This window comes from Meriones unguiculatus, chromosome 16 (assembly GCF_030254825.1).
Source record: "Meriones unguiculatus strain TT.TT164.6M chromosome 16, Bangor_MerUng_6.1, whole genome shotgun sequence".
NCBI classification, from domain to species: Eukaryota; Metazoa; Chordata; class Mammalia; order Rodentia; family Muridae; genus Meriones; species Meriones unguiculatus.
Window position 1 is genome coordinate 11,950,114 of NC_083363.1, and position 21,108 is coordinate 11,971,221.

At 38.4% G+C, this 21,108-nt stretch overlaps 1 protein-coding gene across 4 annotated transcripts in view; it reads right to left on the reverse strand.

Moving 5' to 3' along the window:
• Positions 1 to 21,108, reverse strand: part of Pcdh15 (protocadherin related 15) — a 1,462,904-nt gene that overhangs the window by 365,238 nt on the left and 1,076,558 nt on the right. The window lies entirely within an intron of this gene.

The window sequence follows — 21,108 nt, forward strand, 5'->3', positions numbered from 1 at the left end:
CAAGGGGACACTACATCCCCAGAACTGTATTTATATATGGTTGGGAGTCCCTCTGTGGGTACTTGCAACCAAACAGCGGTTCTCTGCAAAAACAACAAATGCCCTTAACTGCTGAGCCATCCTTCCAGCTCTGAAGTCTGCATTTTGAAACCCTGTGTGACTTTGAAAATCTGGAAGATTTACTGACCAAAATTAGACCAGTTTAAGAAGATTTAGAAATGTTATACAGTCATTCCTTGTTTAAGTTCACGATTTTGCTGTGTTACTAGTCCTGGCACCTCTGGGAAAAGAAGGTAAAAACAGTTCCTATGTAAGACTATGAAAAAGAGTTGACAATCTTAAAATTGGATGAGAGGTCAAATCCACTGGGTAAAGTTAAGGATACCTATCTCACTAAAAGTCTATTGAAAGTCGGGAAATAGGGTCTGGTCACTTGAATCTCTGCAGAGTAGTCAAGGTTTGAGTGCTCCATGTTGAAAGAACACGGAGAGAAGCATATTGGGTATGTAATGTTTTGACAGGCTAAATTTCTGTTCCATTACTACTGAAGATGTTTAAAGCAGAGCAGCACTCTGCCATGGCCTCATTTAGGGACAGATGCTTGGCTTAACCCTATTTCATCTCCAGCTTCCCTCTTTTTATTTATTGTTCTCCTCCTTTTGGGATGTTTAGAAAATGACTAAACTAAAATTTCAGTGCTTTGTATAGGAAATGTAATTGTACTTTTTACTTAAAAACACACTCATTATATTGTATTAAAAACTGTGTCCTATGCTATGGGAGGAAACTGTGTCCAATGTCAGTGATCTGGGAGCTTGCAAGTCCAGTCTTACTGAAGTCTACAATTTTAAGTCTATTTTCTGGAAAGTAGCAATATGCATCAACATTTCCCAAATCAGCATATAAAGATAAGAAAGTTATTTCTTTTCATATTCATTATTGCAACCAACATATTGAGTAATGAAAATGAGAAAGGAAATATACAACAAAAAATTGTTTGCTTCTGTGTCTTGGAGTATCATCTGAAATGAAAACCAGAAATGTGGCATTTTCCACAAGACATGCTAGAATAGGTGATGTGGCTCACTGTGTTCAGATCTGAAGAGAACTGTGGGAGATAAATGGATTTAAGTAGAGAGGTGCAAAAGTTAAAAGGATAATCAAGTCTTAAAATGGACTTTAATAAAAGTGGATTAGAGCCGGGCATCAAGGCAAACACCTGTAATTCCCAGCATTCAAAAGGTAGATGCAAGAGGATCAGGAGTTCAAAGCCAGCCCTACACTGCATAAGCTCCCTAAGACAAACTAATGAATAAATGAGTAAATAATAAACATAAAATGGATTAGAACTGATAAGGTTCCCCCCAGTAATTCAATTTTGAGAAGTAGATTTGAGCATGCGTGTCAATGTATAGATGGCTATTAAATCTTTCTGACATTTTAATAAGAGAAAATAATGAAACATTATCCTTTTGGTTATAATTATGTTTATAAGTGCCAGGGTCTAGTTGTTCAACTTTCTCCAAACCCAGTGTTTACCCTTTACTGATGAAGTGTGATATGATGTGGTATGTTTTAGGATTCTTTTGAAGTATATCAGCAAATACCCGACAAAGTAATAACACCACAGGCCTAACCTGGAATAAGGAACAAGTCAAACAAGTTGTCACTTCAGTTGGAGATAGCTCTTTGATGCACAAGTCATTCAACTTCCATAAAGGTCAGAAATAAAGGTTGAATTCTTCGCAAAGGTGATAGTGACTTTTAAAGATGCAGTACCAATTCTTGTCCTTGTACATGTGTCCATCATTGTTGGCCAAACTTTAGCAAGTCCATGATGCAGAACTGCTTGCAATACCAACTTTAACCAGACTATCTTTTGCCACAACACACATTTAATACAAGAAGCAATACAGAGATCTTTGTGCCCTCAAAGAGATGGGCAATGCATGCCTCTTCATTACCACTCTCTGGTCTACCTAGAGGCTAAAAGTTGCAAGAAAGAAATTTATTGGTGCATGCTGTCAAACATAATATAGATACAATACTTTCATGTTTCACGTGGACTATTTTGTATGAAAAGAAGCCTTTGTAATAGATTTTATTCAATAAAACTATAGCAGGGAGTATTTTCATCTAATTTAAGTCAACAAATGCTTAGTTAGAACCTGCTTGCCTGGCTGACATCTACTTTTAGTGTAACATTAAATATGAATTTGTCAATTGGCTCCTAGGCATTTGATAAGTTTTATTGTCACAGTTCATATAATCCAGGTTCTAAGTCTGAACAAAGGAATGTGTGGCTATCTTTTACAACACTATCCCAATACCATCTAAGCTCGAGAAAGCAGCAATGAGATCAACACAATAACAACATGAGTAATGCAACCACTTTACAATAAAAATATGTGCTTTCAGACCTCTGAAAAATATGTCCTAAAGGAACTATCAAATATTAAAGAAGGCAATAAAATCATCATTACTGTGGGTAGTTCTCCAGAGAGGAAAACTTAGAGTTGAGAATATTCATGATTATGATGATGATATGATGAAAGAAAGAAAGAAAATAAAAGTATAAAAGTTTAGAAAGCAAAAAAAAAAGGTAAAGGGAGGAGAGAGGAGGAAAGAGATGGGTAAGTCAGGTCAGGTCACGTGTAAGTACATCACTGTACACAAAGAGCTTATGCAGTAACATCGAGTTCTGCTTCTCTGAATCCTAAGACTCATCTGTGCTGCCACCTGAAGACACGTGACTCTAGAACATACCTGCATTGAGAAATTCCCAATCCTAAGGTGATGGAATTGGGCGGTAGAGCCAATTAGATGAGAGACTAGGGGAAGAGAATCAAATCCTAACCAGTAAGGAGTCTAAGAGTGGTCACATGCGTATCCCGTGAGGATACAGGCTACTTTCCACATATTCGATTGAAGCTCTGATCTTAAACTTTCCAAACCCGAGGACCCCGAAATGAAAATTTGTGTTGTTTTAAGCCTACACAGACTTTGGCAGTTCTGTTCTCGTTTAAGCACACTAAGGACTGTTACAATGCTATACTCAGAGCATACCTCACATACGGTAGGCATTTTAACACTTCCTCCTCTTTCTGAACTCAGTCTTTGCTTTGGAACATTTTCTCCTTTTACCAATTTGATCATAGTTCACATTAAAGAAAGTGTAAGAAGTATCCTCATGTTTAAATTTAGTTCACTGAGTGGGGGGTTCTGCACTGTAAGTCTCTGAAGGCGAGTGTCTTTAAAAACAGGTAACACCCTTGATCAAGTGGATACGTGCAGGCACATCTGTGAAACCAGAGGCCTTTACTGTTCATGGAACTGCTGAGACTCTCACACCGTTCTGCCGTTCAATGATAGATTTCTAAGCTTATTCTCCCCTCCAAAGAAATGTGTATCTATTTCCACAGTCTTAAAATTGAAAATCAGATAAATGGGTTCTTGGTGATTTCTTTCATCATCATTACAAAAACGTTCCATATCCCAGATAGCTAGTTTGCAAGCCAATTATTGGAGCCCAGTGATTTTGGAAGCAGGTGATCATCTTGACTCTCTTTTGCTGTCTCTTTGCATATAATCTTCAAATCTCCAGATCCCTGTGTGTGGAAATGTGCCACAATTTTACAGCAACTAGAGACTGAATGTAGAGCAGTGTAACTCAAGGTCATTTCACACCTGCCTTATTGGTTATCCATCTTGCAGGGTACACAGAAAACATAATTTTAGCCCCAGTATGATTTACCAATCTGGAGTATGACATCTCTAAACACCGCGGTTATAATATTGCTGATGAACACTGGGCGTATTTACAACCTAAGTATTCAACCTGAGAACTTGCTTATTTGTGGCACTTCGTAGCAAAGCAAACAGACTGAGAAATGAGTACTCTGAAGAGATAGCAGTGTTTTTAATAACTCGCAGCCTGGTGCATGTACGCCATGCTCATAAGTGCAAACTGGATCTTTACGACCCTCAAATCACATTCAGATGCTTCCTGCAGAGTTACTCAATCCACTCACGTCTCCTTCCCTGCTTTTCCTCTTATATGAAAGTGTCACCCCAAGAGTAATTTCTTTAGGAAGTAGTATATTCATATCATATGTCTTCAGATAAAATTTTCTGTCAAACTTTGCATTGAGGATTTAGAGGCGTCTGTGTGTTTATTACAATTCTTTGACATTATCACTGTAAGTACATACAGGCCCCATGGTAATTACTCTCTGATTATTCAGAACATCGGGGTTTTGTTTTGTTCTATTTCATGAAGACAAAAATAGCTGTCTTTTTTATTATTTATTGATATTATTTTTACCTTAAAATATCAACATCACCCCCAAACCACTGCAATGATGAAAATAGATCTCAGTGAGATTTTAACAGAGATACTGTAAATTTTATTCACTTTTCCACAGAAGCTGAAAACAAATACAGTAATTTTTTTGGTATAATTTGGCATTTCAATCTATGTTAGAAAGGGTTGCCAGGAAATTAGTGAATGGTTTTTATTTCTGAAATATGGAGTTGAGTGAAGGGAATGTATCCACCACTAGAGAGACTCAGAAGTGTTTTGCATCACAATGAGCACAACAGCTTGGTCATGTGAACAAACTCAGAAGGCCTAACAAATGAGAAAGAGACTTGGAAAAGAACTCCACAGTTGGCAGGGTATTAAGTCTCTGAAGCCTTATTTGAACATTAGGATTTTATTCTTAACATAATTAGATGTCACTGGAATATTTAACCTGGTGTTTTAAAGCTATTTGGTCCCAAATTGAGGAGGAAAGGGGGATATTAATAAATAATTAATTTATATAAATAATGATATGTATTTATACATAGCTAATGGGAATGCAAACCGATACAGCCACTATGGAAGTCAGTATTGAAGTTTATGGAATGGTTTGTGAGATAGCGAAGGCAGTCAGGGTCTTTGCTGACAAGGCTGGGTTGGTGGTTACCTTTTTCCTTTGGTAGTATGTGGAATACATTTCAGTACCATGAACTACCAGTCGGGAGGGGTGAAGGTTCTATGTAGACACCATCTTGACTTCTCCATGTTCAATGAGTTATATAGGTGTTGTCTTCAGCAATGAGGACCTATCATCAATATGTGGAGAGCAACCACTAGTAATGGCAATAGATTTATGGGTATTTCCATGGGGCCCCTTTGGGCAACAACTTCAATAGATGGAACTCATTCCTGGCATTGAAAGCCTCATTTGGTGATGAGAAATGTCCAGTTGGTCCTCTGTCTCACCTCCAGTGGGTGATTCCATTTAGATCACCTTCAGATATGTCTATATTTTAGGAAGTTTCTATTGCATGAGGTTTCCATACACTCTCTCAAATGGCCCTTACTTTTAACTCCACTAACCCCCTTTTAGTCTGATCCTTCCAGTCCACTATCCCTACACATCCATAACTATCTATTCTATTTCCCCTTCCTAGATTGATCCAATTCTTCCCATAGTTCCTTACTCTATACCTAACATCTGTGATTATATGGATTGTAGTGTGCTGATTGAAGACTTAATAGCTAATATCAAAATATAAGTGAATAGAAAGCATATTTGTCTCTCTGGGTCTGAGACATTTCATTCAGAATGATTTTGTTCTAGTTCCATCCATTTACCTGTGAATTTCATTTTTGACACCTGAGTCACACATATTCCATTGTGTAAGTGTATCACATTTTCTTTCTCCATTCATCCATTGACAGGTATCCAATCTGTTTCCAATAGTGCAGCAATGAACATGGTTGAGCAAGTGTATTGATTGTAGGATGTAGAGATTTTTGGGTATATGCCCAAGAGTAAAATAGCTGTAAAAGACCTTTAGTGGCTCTATTCCCACCTTCCTGAGGAGCTATCATAGTAATTTTCATAGAGGATATCCCAGTTTGAACTATCACCAGAAATGAATGAGTGCTCCTCTTATTCTAAATCCTTGTCAGTAAGAGCACTAATTTTTTTTTTTTATCATGGTCATTCAGACTAGTGTAAGATAAAACCTCAAAGTAGCTTTGATTTCCATTTCCCTGGTGACTAACAATGACGAATATATCTTTAAGTGCTTCTCAGCAATGTCTGTCTCCTCTTTTTACAATGCTGTTTAGGTCTGCATCCCATTTTTAATTGGGTTTTTTATTTTCTTGTTTAGTTATTTATATATTGAGAAAATTATTTCTCTTTCAGATATTTTCTCATCCTATAGGAAACTGCTTTGTCCCAATGATGGTGTTATTTGTTTTTTGTTTTTTTGTTTGTTTGTTTTTATGTACAGAAGCTCTTATGTTTCATGAGGTCCCATTTATTAATTTTTGGTCTTTATGCCTGTGCTTTCAGTGGTCTGTTCAGAAAGTCCTGTCTTGTACCAATGAGTTTAAGACTGTTCCCCAAGACTGTTGTCTTTTGTCAGGTTCAGGGGTTCTGGTCTTATATTTAGGTCTTTGATTCATTTGGAGTTGAGTTTTGTGCAGGGTAATAAGTATGGGCCTATTTGCATTCTTCTACATTCAGCGATCAAGTTTGAAGACCACCGTTTGTTGAAGATGTTGTCTCATTTCCAGTGTGCATTTCTGTTTTCTTTACCAAATATCAGGTATCTAGGGGTATGTGGATTTATACATTGGACTTCCATTAGATTCTATTGACCAACGTGACTGTTTTTATGCCAGTACCATGCTGATTTTTATAACTATAGCTCTGTAGTAAAATTTGAGATTAGGGATGGTGAGGCCTCCAACATCTCCTTATGTTATTCAGGATTGTTATCACTACCCTGTTTTGTTTTTTTTTTTTTTTTTTGTTTTGTTTTGTATTTTTATACAGAGCTAAAAATTTTCCTTTTAAGATCTTTAAAGGGTTGTGTTGGAATTTTGATCAGATTGCATTGAATTTGAACCTAGCCTATCAGGTCTCATCAGGACTGGCTTCTTTGTCTTCCTCTGTGGCCTGGTAAGACTGCTCCCACCTCAGGGGGAGGTGATCAAAGAGCCAGCCACTGAATTCATGTCAGAGACAGTCTCTGTTCCCATTACTAGGGTACCCACTTGGACACTGAGGTGCCAGGGACTACATCTGTGCAGGGGTTCTAGGTTATCTCCATGCATTGTCCTCAGTTGGAGTATCAGTCTCAGAAAAAACCACTGGGCCCAGATTTTTTGGTTCTGTTGCTCTCCTTGGGGAGCTCCCGGCCCCTCCAGGTCTTTCTATCTCCCACTTCTCTCATAAGATTCCCTGCACTCTTTCTATCTCCCACTTCTTTCATAAGATTCCCTGCACTCTTTCTATCTCCCACTTCTTTCATAAGATTCCCTGCACTCTTTCTATCTCCCACTTCTTTCATAAGATTCCCTGCACTCTTTCTATCTCCCACTTCTTTCATAAGATTCCCTGCACTCTTCCCAAAATTTGCCTATGAGTCTCAGCATCTGCTTTAATACCCTGTAGGATAGAGTCTTTCAGAGGCCCTCTGTGGTAGGCTCCTGTCCTGCTCCCCATTTTATCCATCTTCCAATGTCTATCCCATTTGCCTTTCTAACTGAGAATGGATCATCTTACCAAGGGTCCTCCTTCTTGTTTAGCTTCTTTAGATGTACAGGTTTTAGTAAGATTATCGTATATTATATGTCTAATATCCAGCTATAAGTGGGTATACACCATGTGTGTTTTTCTGCTTCTGGGATACCTCACTCAGGATTATCTTTTCTAGTTCTAACCATTTGCCTACAAATCTCATGATTTCCCTGATTTTAATTGCTGAATAGTATTCCATTGTGTAAATGTACCACAATTTCTGTATCCATTCCTCAGTTGAGGGACACCTGTGTTGTTTACAGACTCTGGCTATTACTAATAAAGCTGCTATGGACATGGTTGAGCAAATGTCCTTGTTATGTACTTGAAGGTAATTTGGATATATGCCTAGGAGTGGAATAGCTGGATCTTGAGCTAGCACCATTCCTAATGGTCTGAGAAAATGCCAGATTGGTCTCCATAGTGTTCCATAGTGGTTGTACAAGTTTACATTTCCAGCAGCAATGGAGGAAGGTTCCCCCTTCCATATCCTCTTCAGCACGTGTTGTCACTTGAGTTTTCTAATCTCAGCCATTCTGATGGGTGTAAGGTGAAATCTCAGGGTCGTTTTGATTTGCATTTCCCTGATGACTAAGGATGTTGAGGATTCCTTTAAGTGTTTCTCTGCTGTTCAGTATTCCTCTATTGAGAAGTCTCTGTTTAGCTACATACCTCATTTTTTAATTGGATTACTTTATTTGTTGCTATTTAACTTCTTGAGTTTTTTATATATTCTGAATATTAGCCCTTGGTCAGATGTAGGGTTGCTGAAGAGCTTTTCCCAATCTGTAGGCTGTCTTTTTGTTCTGATGACAGTATCCTTTGCCTTACAGAAGCTTTTTGGTTTAATGAGATCCTATTTATTGATTGTTGATCTTAGAGCCTGTGCTGTTGGTGTTTTGTTCAGGAAGTTGTCTCCTGTGCCAATGAGTTCAAGGTTCTTCCCCATTTTTTTCTTCTAATAGTTTTAGTGTGTCTGGTTTTATGTTGAGGTCTTTGATCCACTTGAATGAACTTTAGTTTTGTGCAGGATGATAAGTATGGATCTATTTGCATTTTTCTACATGTAGATATCCAGTTAGACTAGCACCATTTCTTGAAGATGCTGTCTTTTTTTCCATTGTATGGTTTTGGCATCTTTGTTGAAAAGTAGGTGTACATAGGTGTGTGGGTTTATTTCAGGGCCTTCTATTTGATTCCATTGATCCACCTACTGGTTTCTATGCCAGTACCATGTAGTTTTTATTATTTTTGTCTTATAGTATAGAATGAGATCAGGGGCAGAGATACCTCCAGAAGATCTTTTATTGTACAGGATTGTTTTAGTTATCCTGGGTTTCTTGTTATTCCATATGAAGTTGAGAATTTTTCTTTCAAGTTCTGTAAAGAATTGTGTTGGTAATTTGATGGGAATTGCATTGAATCTCCAGATTGCTTTTGATAAGATGGCCATTTTTACTATGTTAACCCTGCGAAGCCATGAGCATGGGAGATCTTACCATCTTCTGATATCTTCTTCTATTTCTTTCTTCAGAGAATTGAAGTTTTTTTCATACAAGTCTTTGACTTGTTTGGTTAGAATTACACCAAGGTAACTTATGTCCTTTGTGGCTATTGTAAAGGGTATTGTTTTCTCAATTTCTTTCTCTTTTGTACACAGGAGGGCTACTGACTTTTTGAGTTAATTCTGTATGTAGCTACTTTGCTGAAGGTGTTTATCAGCTGTAGGAGTTCCTTGGTAGAATTTTTAGGGTCACTTATGTTTTCTGTCATATCCTCTCTAAATAGTGATATTTTGACATCTTCCTTTCTGATTTGAATCCCCTTGATCTCCTTTAATTGTCTTATTATTCTAGCAAAGACTCCAAAAAGTATGTTGAAGAGATATGGAAAGAGTGGGCATCCTTGCCTTGTCTCTGATATCAGTGGGATTGCTTTAAGTTTCTCCCCGTTTAGTTTGCTGTTGGCTATAGGCTTGCTGTATATTGCCTTTACTATGTTAGGTAAGTGCCTTGTATCCCTGATCACTCCAGTACTTTAAACACGAACAGGTGCTAGATTTTATCAAATGCTTTTTCAGCATCTAAGAAGGTTATCTTGTGGGGTTTTTTTTCTTTAAGTTTGTTTATTTCATGGATTACATTGATGAATTTCCATATATTGAACCATCCCTGCATACTTGTAATGAAGCCTACTTGGTCATGATGGATTATAACTTTGATGTGTTTTTGGATTTTGTTTGAGAGTATTTTGTTGAGTATTTTTGCATCAATGTTCGTAAAGGAGATAGGTCTGAAGTTCTCTATTTTTGTTGGGTTTTTGTGAGGTTTGGTATCAAGGTTACTGTGGCTTCACAGAATGAGTTTGGTAATGTTCCTTCTGTTTCTTTTTTATTTTGTGGAATAGTTTGAAGAATATTGGTATTAGCTCTTCTTTGAAGGTCTGGTAGAATTCTGTGCTGAAACCATCTGGCCCTGGGCATTTGTTGGATGGGAGGCTTTTTTTTTTTTTTTTTTGACAGCTTCTGTTTCCGTAGGGAATATAGGACTATTTAATTTATTTATCTGGTCTTGATTCAGTTTTGATAGGTGGAATCATTTAAGAAAATTGTCCATTTCATTTAGATTTTCAAATTTTATGATGATAGGCTTTTGAAGTAAGACCTAATAATTGATTGGATTTTTTTCAGTGTCTGTTATGTCCCCTTTTCATTTCTGATTTTGTTGATTTGGATAGTGTCTCTCTGCCTTTTAGTTAGTTAGGCTAAGGGATTGTCTATCTTGTTGATTTTTTCAAACAGCTCTTAGTTTCATTTATTCTTTGAACTATTCTCTTTTTTTCTTTTTTCTGGTTTATTGATCTCAGCCCTGAGTTTGATTATTTCCAGTGATCTATTCTTCTTGGGTGTGTCTGCTTCTTTCCACCCTGCCCCTGAGGGCTTTCAGGTGAGTCATTAAGTTGCTTGTATGAGATGTTTCGAATTTCTTTTGAAGGCACTCAGTGCTATGAAGTTTCCTCTTAGCACTGCTTCCATTGTGTCCCATAAGTTTGGGTATGTTGTGCCTTCATTTTTAGTGAATTCTAGGAAGACTTTAATTTCTTTATTTATTTCTTCCCAGACCCAGCTGTCATTGAGTAGAGAGTTGGTAAGTTTCTATGTGTCTGTGGGCTTTTTGCTATTTCTGTTGTTATTGAGGTCCAGCTTTAGTCCATGATGGTCTGGTAGGATACAAAGGATTATTTCAGTCTTCTTGTATTTGTTGAGGCTTCCTTTGTGCCCAATTATATGGTCTGTTTTGGAGAAGGTTCCATGAGGTACTGAGAAAAAGTTAAATTCTTTTGTGTTTGGGTGAAAGGTTTTGTAGATGTCTGTTAGGCCTGTTTGATTCGTGACATCTGTTAGAGTCATTGTTGACTGGTCCTTTGTTGAGAGTGGGGTGTTGAAGTCTCCCACTATTTATGTGTAGGGATCCATGTGTGATTTAAGTTTTATTAATTTTTTTTTGCTAATGTGGGGGCATAGATGTTCATGGTTGTGATGTCTTCTTGGTGGAATTTTCCTTTTATGAGTATGAAGTAACCTTCTCCATCTCTTTTGATTAATTTTGATTGAAAGTCAAATTTATTAGATATTAGAATGGCTCCTCTTGCTTGCTTTTTGTGTCCATTTGCTTAGAAAACTGTCTTCCAGCCCTTTACTCCCAGGTAATGTCTCTCTTTTTGACTTAGGTGTGTTTCTTGTATGCAACAAATTGTTTGGTCTTGTTTATGCATCCATTCTGTTAGTGTGTGTCTTTTATTAGAGAGTTGTGTCCATGGATATTGAAAGAGATTAAAGATCAGTGGCTGTTAGATCCTTTTATTTTGATGTTGGTTGTGGTAATGTGTGTGCTTAGCTAATTTTAGTTTTGCTGTAGTAAGGTTATTTATTTCCTGTGTTTTCTTGAATGTAGCTAGCTTTTTCGGGTTGTATTTTTCTTTCCAATACCTTTTAAAATGTTGGATTTGTGGGTAGGTATTGTTTAAAAAATTTTTTTTGTCATTGAATATCTTGTTTTCTCCATCTACGATGACTGAGAGTTTTGCTGGTGATAGTAGCCTGGGCTGACATCTGTTTTCTCTTAGGGTCTGCATGATATCTGTCCAGACCCTTCTGGCTTTCATAGTATTTGTTGAGAAGTCAGGCATGATTCTGATGGATTTGCCATTATATGTTACTTGGCCTTTTTCCCTTGTAGCTTTCAGTATTTTTTCTTTGTTCTGTATATTTACTATTTTAATTATTATGTGGCAGGAGGATTTCCTTTTCTGTTCTAATTTATTAGGTGTTCTGTAGGCCTCTTGTATGCTTTTAGCTCTCTCCTTTACATTGGGAAAATTTTCTTCTATGATTTTGTTGAAAATATTTTCTGGGCCTTGGAGATGGGGATCTTCTTTTTCCTCTATTCCTATTATTCTTAGGTTTTGTCTTTTCATGTTGTCTTGGATTTCTTGGACGGTCTGTGTTAGGAACTTTTAAGATATAACATTTTCTTTGACAGATACATCAATTTCTTCCATTGTATCTTCCACATCTGAGATTCTTTCTTTCATCTCTTGTAGTCTGTTGGTTATGCTTACCCCTGTAGTTCTTGTTTTCTTCCCTTAGTTCTTCCACTCCATGATTTCCTCTGTTTGCGTTTTCTTTAATTTTACCAATTCTATCTTCAGATATTGAATTGTTTTGTTGATTACCTTCACCAGTTTTTCAATTCTTTTACCTGTTTGTTTGAACATTTCTTTGTGTCTTTTATTTGTTTCACTGATTTAATTATTTCCTCTCTGAAGGTCACAAACTGTGTGGCTGCATTTTCCTGTATTTCTTTATGGATGGCCATAATCTGTTTGACTTTATCTTACTCTATTTCTTTATGCATTTTTTTGTTTCCTCCATTATCTTCTTCATAAGCATAGATGAATTTCACTTATGTTAGGGTGTCTAGAGATACTTGCCTGTTTGTAACTGGGTTCTGGAGATGCCATATTGCTTTGGGTTTTGTTGGTTGTGCTTTTATGCTGGCCTCTACCTATTTGGCTGTCTCATTTAATGGCTGTTAGTTTCTGGTGCCTGTTGGAATCCTGTGGTGGGGGTAATTTCCTTGGCAGGAAGATCATTGTTTCTGAAGAAGGCCGCCTCAACTTTTTGGGTATGGTCACCAAGTGGCCAGTGCTTTTCAAGAATTGTCACAGCTCACTTCAGGTGAATTTATCTGTGTGGTAACTGCAGTTGTTGGTAGTCAGGGAGACTCTCCTCTCACAAGGAGAAGTCCTGGAGACAGCTGCCCTGCTGCTGGGTTTCTTGCTCTGAATTTAGTGAGCTGCTGCTGCTGCTGCTGCTGCTGCTGCTGCTGCTGCTGCTCTTACTCTGTATTTGCTGGGCGCAGCCCTCTTGAAGAAACAGGGAGCCCTGCAGTTTCTTCAGTTTAGCTAGGGTGACAGGTTGTGCCTTGGAACAGTGTCTGGGGGTTGATACCGGGGATCTCAGGCTATTGTAGTTGTGAAGTTGGAGCTTGTGCCCCAGTAAGTGGTAATCAGTGACAGGTGAGCTCAGCACTCATGCTTGAGGCAGGAGGCTAGAGTCTGGAGCCTCTGGCTACCCAGGTTCTTTTCTGGGGATTAGCGGGTTGTCTCAAGGTCGGACCTGATGTTTCCCCCACTGCAGGGTTTCCTCCTTTCAGAGAGACCCAGTCTATGGTGTTTTGGAGTCCACAGTTCAGTCTGGGATGGTGAGTAGAGCACACAGGTACTAGAAAGTGGCTCTGTGCTGACGACTGGGCTCCTGCAAGAAGCCGGGAACCGGAGAACTTTTCGGGGTGGGGAGGTTCCCTGGATATCTTGAGGTCGGACCTCATTTTTCTTTCACCGTGGGGTTTCCTCCCAACAGGAAAACCCAGTCTCTGGTGTTTGGGGACATACCCTTCTGTCTGGGATAGTGAGTTGTGCGTGCAGGTGGGTGAGCACAGGCATGTCTCTGGGCTGGCTGCTGAGCGCCTAAAGGACCCTGGGTCCTTTTCTGAGGATTGTCTGGGTGACCTGAGGTTGGTCAGTCCCAATTCCTTCCTTCACGGTGGGGTTTTCTCTCTACTAGAAATCTCAGTCTCTGGTGTTGTGGGGCCCAAAGTTCAGTCTGGGACTGTGATCAGAGCACAACAGCATGTGGCTCTGGGCTGGCACCTGCTGGGACCAGGAATTCTTCTGGGGTTTAGCTGGGTGATCTGAAACCAATTGCTTCCCACACTGTGGGGTTTCCTCTCACCTGGGAAACACAGTCACTGGTGTTTTAGGTCCCAGAGTTTGGTCTGTTGGTCACTGTGCAGTCACTGCTGTCCTGCTTAGCAGACACATTGTCCTCCCAGTGCTTGGATCTCCCTTCTTCTATTTATAAAAGGTTTTAATATAATTTTTTTTCACTTGCTTGATTAGAGTTTTCCAAAGGTATTTCATGTTTTCTGAGGCTGTTGTGAATGGTACTGTTTCCCTGATTTCTCTTTCAGTTCATTTGGTTTTCTATATAGGAAGGTTACTTATTATTATGAATTAATTTTGTATTATGCTATTTTGACAAAGTGTTTATCAGCTGTCAGAGTTTCCTGGTGGAGTTTTATGGTCACTTATGTGTGAAATCACATTAAATGCAAATAAAGATACTTTGACTCCTTCCCTTCCTATTGTATTCTCTGTGTCTCTGTCAGTTGTCCTACTGCTCTAGCTGAGGCTTCAAGTATTATATTGAGTAGGTATGGAGAGAGGGGGCAACCTTGCTTGCCATGTTTCTGACTTTAATGGAAACATGTTGAGTTTCTCTCCATTTAGGTTGATGTTGGCTGTACCCACCAAGTTTTAACATGTATAATGTTCAGATGTTTCTGCATAATGTGTATAATTTCTAGTCCTTTCCTTCACAATTGAAGTAAATTGTGGGTCACTTCGCAGCTATATGAAAAGGCAGACTATCCAATAATGTGGTCACTGCAAATCCATGGTAACCCAAAGCCTCAAGGCATCTTTGCAAAGTGGGAACTCAGCAGGACAATTTGGAAAACTCTATTAAAATCCTTTGTTTTTATATTTCCATTAAGGAAAGAACAGATAAGGATGAACGCTCTCCTGCTGACATTTGGAATGTGGCATGTTGATATATTTTTGGCTCAGGGCATTTATTACCTTGTGGCATTTTGCCTCAGCTGTTCCTCTGCACAAAGGGATAATATAGTGCATAATTAATTCAACACAAGCCTGCCAAAGCCACACCTGGCTGTTCAAAAAAAAAAAGTACAGAGCACAGGTACTGAATCCTTTTAAAGGCTAAAATCATACTGAAGTAATTAGGAATGCCAAATCAGAGCAAATTAGGGAGCATCAACACTTTCAACTCAGTTTTCAAAGGTGGAATTTAAATCAAATATAGTCACATATTTAAACATTAATCTAAATTACTTCCTTCTTATCAAGAGTCACTGAGTGAACACCATACCGGGCAATTCTGTGTGACACTGACAATGAGAACCGTAGGCAGTACTGTTAAAGCCTTTGCTAGGAAGTGGTCACATTACATAATTCTACTTTAGTGGCACTTGTGAACATCACGTGCGATGGACATTTTCTTTGTTGTGGAAATGGCCAGCTGAGACATCTACAGATTCGGGCATGGTTCCTGATATTACCAAGAATTTCCACTCATATTGACTTTTTAGCAAGTGCCCTAGATTACGGCAGAACACGTCTCTATGATTTCTTTCCAAACCGCTTTGGAAAACCATCAGAGTATTTCAAAATACATGGCTAAGAAAAGCTAAACACACCTGACACAGTTTACACAACTTTCATCTTTTGCTTTGATGCATATTTCATAGACAAACATGGATCAAGAATTCATATAGACTAATACTTGGAACTCTTCTTCTTGATCTCGATACTCAGAGCATCATGACTTTAATGCTTCTCCAGACTTCAGAAAACCAGTTGCTCCTCAGAGTTTAACTCTTCTACCAAAGATTGCAATTTCTTATTCTTGAGGTGGAGCTGTGATAAAGCTGACATTGGTAAACAGAACAGATCCTGCATCCCTGAAGAAGTGTTCTATATAGCTGCACAGGAGAGATGGTGCTGACTGAGTTTTTAGTCTCTGTTATTGTCACTCTGGCTGATTGGTGTTGCTTCTACTGCCAGGATCTGAGGCCTCTGATCATTTGTTGACCTTTGGAGGAAATATACCATCTGTCACCTGGATGTGATGTTTATCAGCTATGCTGTGGATAGCCTAAGTCCCGATGGTTTCTTCTGCTGGCTTGTATACAACACCCCCAAAAGCTCCATGGGAAACATATCAAGAAGAACTGTCTTAAAGACTGAGCAGCGAGTCAGTTCAGGGTTTGAGGCATTATTTAAATGGAAAGCAGGCATGATGAGCATTGTGCTGAGACACCTGGGGCTTGATGTAAGGTTCTTCACACCTCGATTAATTAATTAAAATCAACACTTGCCTAATGTACTACCTACTGTGTGAAGTCCCTAGCTCCAAGCTGGAATGTAGTAAAAATATGAACTTAAAATCTCCCCCTTCTGCTGAAAATGAAACAGGTGATGAACACTGGTGGGTGGGGACACGCAGACAGACATCATTTTATATTGTCCAAAATAAACTTTGAATAGAAAATGTAAGCTCAATGTGCGAGATATGAAAGACAAGAACGGGTGAGGCAGTGCGGGGCCAAATCAAAAGCGTGTGTTGATAGATGAGGTGTCTCTAAGAGTTAGAAGAGACGTGTTAAAGGAAATGACAAGATATAGCATTACCTTTGAAAAAAATCCTAAGAAGCTTTGTGACTTACTTGGTGTGTATACTTTGTGTATACAGTGCCAAACATTAGAGCTTTTTAACACTTTAAACAGCCAACTATCAGACTAGAACTGTATTTTGGAAACTAACTTTGGTTTTGATGTACGAGTGATTAGAAGCAGAAGAGGCTGAAGGATGGGGCTTCAGACTTAACAAAATACTTCTGAGTGGATGTGTTGGCACTGGGAAGTGAGGGGCTCAAATATAGTTGAATACACTTAACAGGAAAGATGACAGTGGGTTTGGGTGCATCATAGTTAGTGATAGAGGGCATAAGGTATCTATGAGTGGAGGGTAATAACAGCAGAACAGTGGTAAACCCAAGCTTGGAACTTAGCATAGAAATGGAGTCAGAGATGTAGTGACAGACTAAAGTAAAACAGAACTTACTGGTGTGGTATTCCTTAATTTAGTCTTTCTAAAAACCATACTAAGGTAAATAATATAACAAGTTTTCCCAAAATGAATAAAGCCCATCAAATATTTAAGGTGATGAACTCAAAGCCCTTGAGGGAAAGAAAAGAAAAAGTGGACAGAAAAAAGACACAGATGTGTGAGACCCCAGAATGTAGAATCTTTGTATAGAGCATGGTCTGGGAAGGCATTTTAAATGTTGGAGATCTCTGGAAACCCCATCATTCTGATATTGGCCCTGAAGAAGAAAACATAAAGAAACTGAAGGAATTAGTTTTGACAGCTCTGTGGGAACTAGACCTCTTTTACAAAGACTTTAGTGGGACATTTGCAACTGGACATCATGAGGACTAAGGAGTCTAAAGATTTAAATGAGGAAAAAAAAAAGGTTTTCTTGCCTTATAGACAGTTAATTTTCACATATTGTAAAGTATGTTCCACAATAACTAAAAAGATGTATACACGGGAAAATAGGCTTCATTTAGGATACAAAAGACTGAAACATGGTACAGAAATTCGAGTGTGGAATGTAAGAGCAAAGTCCAGTTTGACCCATCGAGCTTCAGAATGGATTCAAATAACGAGAAAAGAATTTGAGACTCTCAGTTTTAGAGATCTTTTTCATAATAATAGAAGGCAGACTTTACAGGCATACTAGCAATTTTAAGAGAATGATAACATAAGAGTAAATTTGTTTTAAAAAATTGCAAAGATTTTCCTTTTTTTTTTTGCCAGACTATGTAATTTTCAGAGAGCCTCGCATATTTTAGGGCTCAGTAGATATTTATAAAATTGATAATGAATAGCTGGCATGGAATTACCAGTGTCTTTAGGATCGTCATGATACCAGATATACACAACATATTTGGTGTCTGTACAGACATTCATTTTGTTGAAGACAGTTTTCAATTGCATAAAACATTTTCTATGTCCATAAAGCATGTTCATCTCTGAACATAGGCTCATTCAAAATTTAATATAAAGCACAGCTTTTGATTTTTTTTTTTTATATCCCAGCTCATGGGCTAAGCATGCTTGTAAAACTACATTCAAATGATTTTCTTAAGCCGATAAATTCCGTGTGCAGAATAGTAGCATGAAGAACATCATTGAGATAACTGTGGAAAATTTTTCCATCAACATGGGAGTGAGTAGATAAAGGGACTTTTGGAATTGAAAGGATCAGTTTGAGGAAGGGTCGGCCGATGTGAAATTAGAGTCAATACGTGCAGTTCAGTTGACATCAATGATTTTTCTCCTTCTGAATAGCAAGATCTTATTCATTGAAATTTCCCAAAATTTTTACCAGGATATGTAAAGGAAGATTAAAGATGGAGGCGGAGGAGGGGACTCCAGTTTGACTCATGGTGCTTTAGAGTAGATTCAAATAACGATGTGCAAGAATACACAACACCTTTCTCCTATGGTCTTCTTAGAGTGAAATTTGTATGCTCCCCCCTAGCAATGTTTGTCTACAGCTAACCCAAGAAGAGGTTTGACTGTGGCAGAAATGACACTACAAAGGTCAAAGCTACTTTACAGATTGTTTATGCCCAATGTCTCTAATAAGGTCATTTTTCAACTCACTGTCTTGCTTTGGGCAAGCACTAGCTATCAAGCAGAATTAACCTGCTGGCGACCTGAGTTACGCATCCTAAACATGGTTCCAGTGTAACAGGCAGCAAAACTGAGATGCTTCTTCATGTCTCATAAAACAAGATTATGGCTTTTAGAAAACCTTATAGGATTATCATTTGAAGGCACTGAGTTTAGAAGCAATCATAGTGGATATATTTTCCTGGATGGTAATACAAATAATCTCTAGTAACTATCAATATACATAGTTATGGATGTAAAAATGATCTCCTCTGTGTTTCAGAGAGCATTAAAGAGTGAATCAATCTCCGAGAATGATGAAGTATGAGGCTGGAGAGATGATGGCTCAGAGGTTAAGAGCAATTACTACTCCTTTGGAGGAACTGCATTCAGTTCCCAGAACCCATATCATTTGGCTTACAACGGTCTGTAACTCCAGTTCCTTGGGATCCAAGGCCCTCTTCTCATCACTATAGGCACCAGCCACAGATGTGTAGGCACTCACAGAAATTAAAAATAAAAATATGACACACAATGATTAATTATTCTATAATTTTAATGTAGCATTGATTCATAAAGCATGGTTTTAAAAGCTATCTAAAGGATACTTGCTCATGTAAGTCTTTGTGTTCTTTATTTGAAAACTTCCTACTATACCAGAAAGCATCTGCTGTGCCCAGAACCCCCTAACGTTTCTACTCAAACTGTCTTTCAAGAGAGTTAATGTGTTAGAGATTTCTTGATTAAGACATCAGCTCTCTTGTTCTATAATAGCGAATTCTGAGCAAAAGAAAAGATTTATCAACTGAAAAGACAATAACTTTTAAAGGTAAATTACATCTCTTTTGGGTACTCATATTCAGTGAGTGAAAATTATTGTGTGAAGGAGAAGGTGAAGGAGAGTCAAAGGTGCGTTAAGCATGCAACACTACTCACTGTCCAGCCTCACACACGCCACAGCAGGAAATTCAAGACTCCTCTATGTTCGTGTGAAGTGCCAGCTCTAGTCCTGGTCATGTACCTTCACTTTTAGATACACACACACACACACACACACACACACACACACACACACACACAATGTTTATATTCTCCACACATTCACTTATTCACAGTATCATGGGAAATTACATAAACTCTTAAGAAGGTTCATCGGCAAAATTTGCATAATGATAGGGCCTCTGCGAAAGAGATATGAGTACATTTTCTTGGTTAATATTTGTTCAGAGCTTCTGCAAACTAGACGCTGGCTATTACTGTTAGTCACTGTTATCATCTATCTGACTCCTCCAAACCGTGTAAGAATGAGATTCTCAGTCAGCATTGTTCCCCAGCTCTTAATAAAACCTCAGGGTACGCTGCTGCTTACACCGCAGCTTCAATCTTTCCTGAAAACACCACGTCCTATTGAATAGCCGTCACATCCAGTCTGCTGTGCGTAATTATTCCTATACCAATAATCCTCCTCGTTGGTATGTCAGGGGCTGCATGAACCAACCCAGAAACAAATAACAGTAAAATCCTTTCATCATTCTCATTAAACCTTACCAAAAAAAAAATCCCATTATTTCCCACTCGTAGTACTTTTCTTCCTGAAGTTCAAATATTTAAGAACAAGACACAAAATTAAGTTGTCTACACTTATTTTGTTTACACGAGTCTGCCTAGTTAGCCTTTGAAAACTAATAAAAATTTGCTATGTGGCCGTACACCCCGTCAATGCACCTGAGCTTAGAATGAGTAGACTCTATCTTCACATAATATGCATCGCAACAGCAATACTTTTCGTGTCTAAATTCTCATATAAGTAACAAAATCCCAAAACTTCTGTTTTCACATGTACTGATAAAAACGTCAAAGTTTTTTTTTTTTTTTTTCCCTAACGTATTATAACATCAGGGATTATCTTAGGAACCTAGAGAGCAGGGCAAATCTCAGAGGAAGTTCAGGGAGATGACTGCCAGAAATTCAATGAAACAATACACACATGTATGCATGCTCACGCATGTGTACACATGTTCACATGAACACACATGGGTGTGTGTGCGCACACACATACAAGTGCATGTACACAGACACATCTGAGAAAAAAATGCTATTTAACGTGATTGCATTACAATTAGTTATTTTCTTAGTTTTTATTAATGTATATTGGTTATATGAAATGGTGGACTTCTTTATCAGACTTTCATGCTAAATCACGAACTTTGATCACATTCATTCCCTGCTGTCTTCTGCTGACCTCTCACATTTCCTGCAGTGCTCTTTTCTGAAACAGCCCTTCTTCTGCTTTGATATGTCATCATATCATCTATTAAACATCAATCTATCCATCAATCAATTAATCAGTCATTTGTCAACTTATCTGCATATCCACCCATCCAACCACCCACCCACCCAGTCTCCCATCCATCCATCCATCCATCATCCATCCATCCATCCATCCATCCATCCATCCATCCATCCCTTCTCCCATCCATCCATCTGTTCGTCCGTCCGTCCTTCCATCCAACCAGCTATCCATCCAACCATCTGTCTGTCTATCCAGCCCTCTGCATTTCCGTCTGTCTGTTCATCCACCCACCAACCCATCCATCCATGAAGTTTCTGTACCTGAAAGGAAATGTGTGG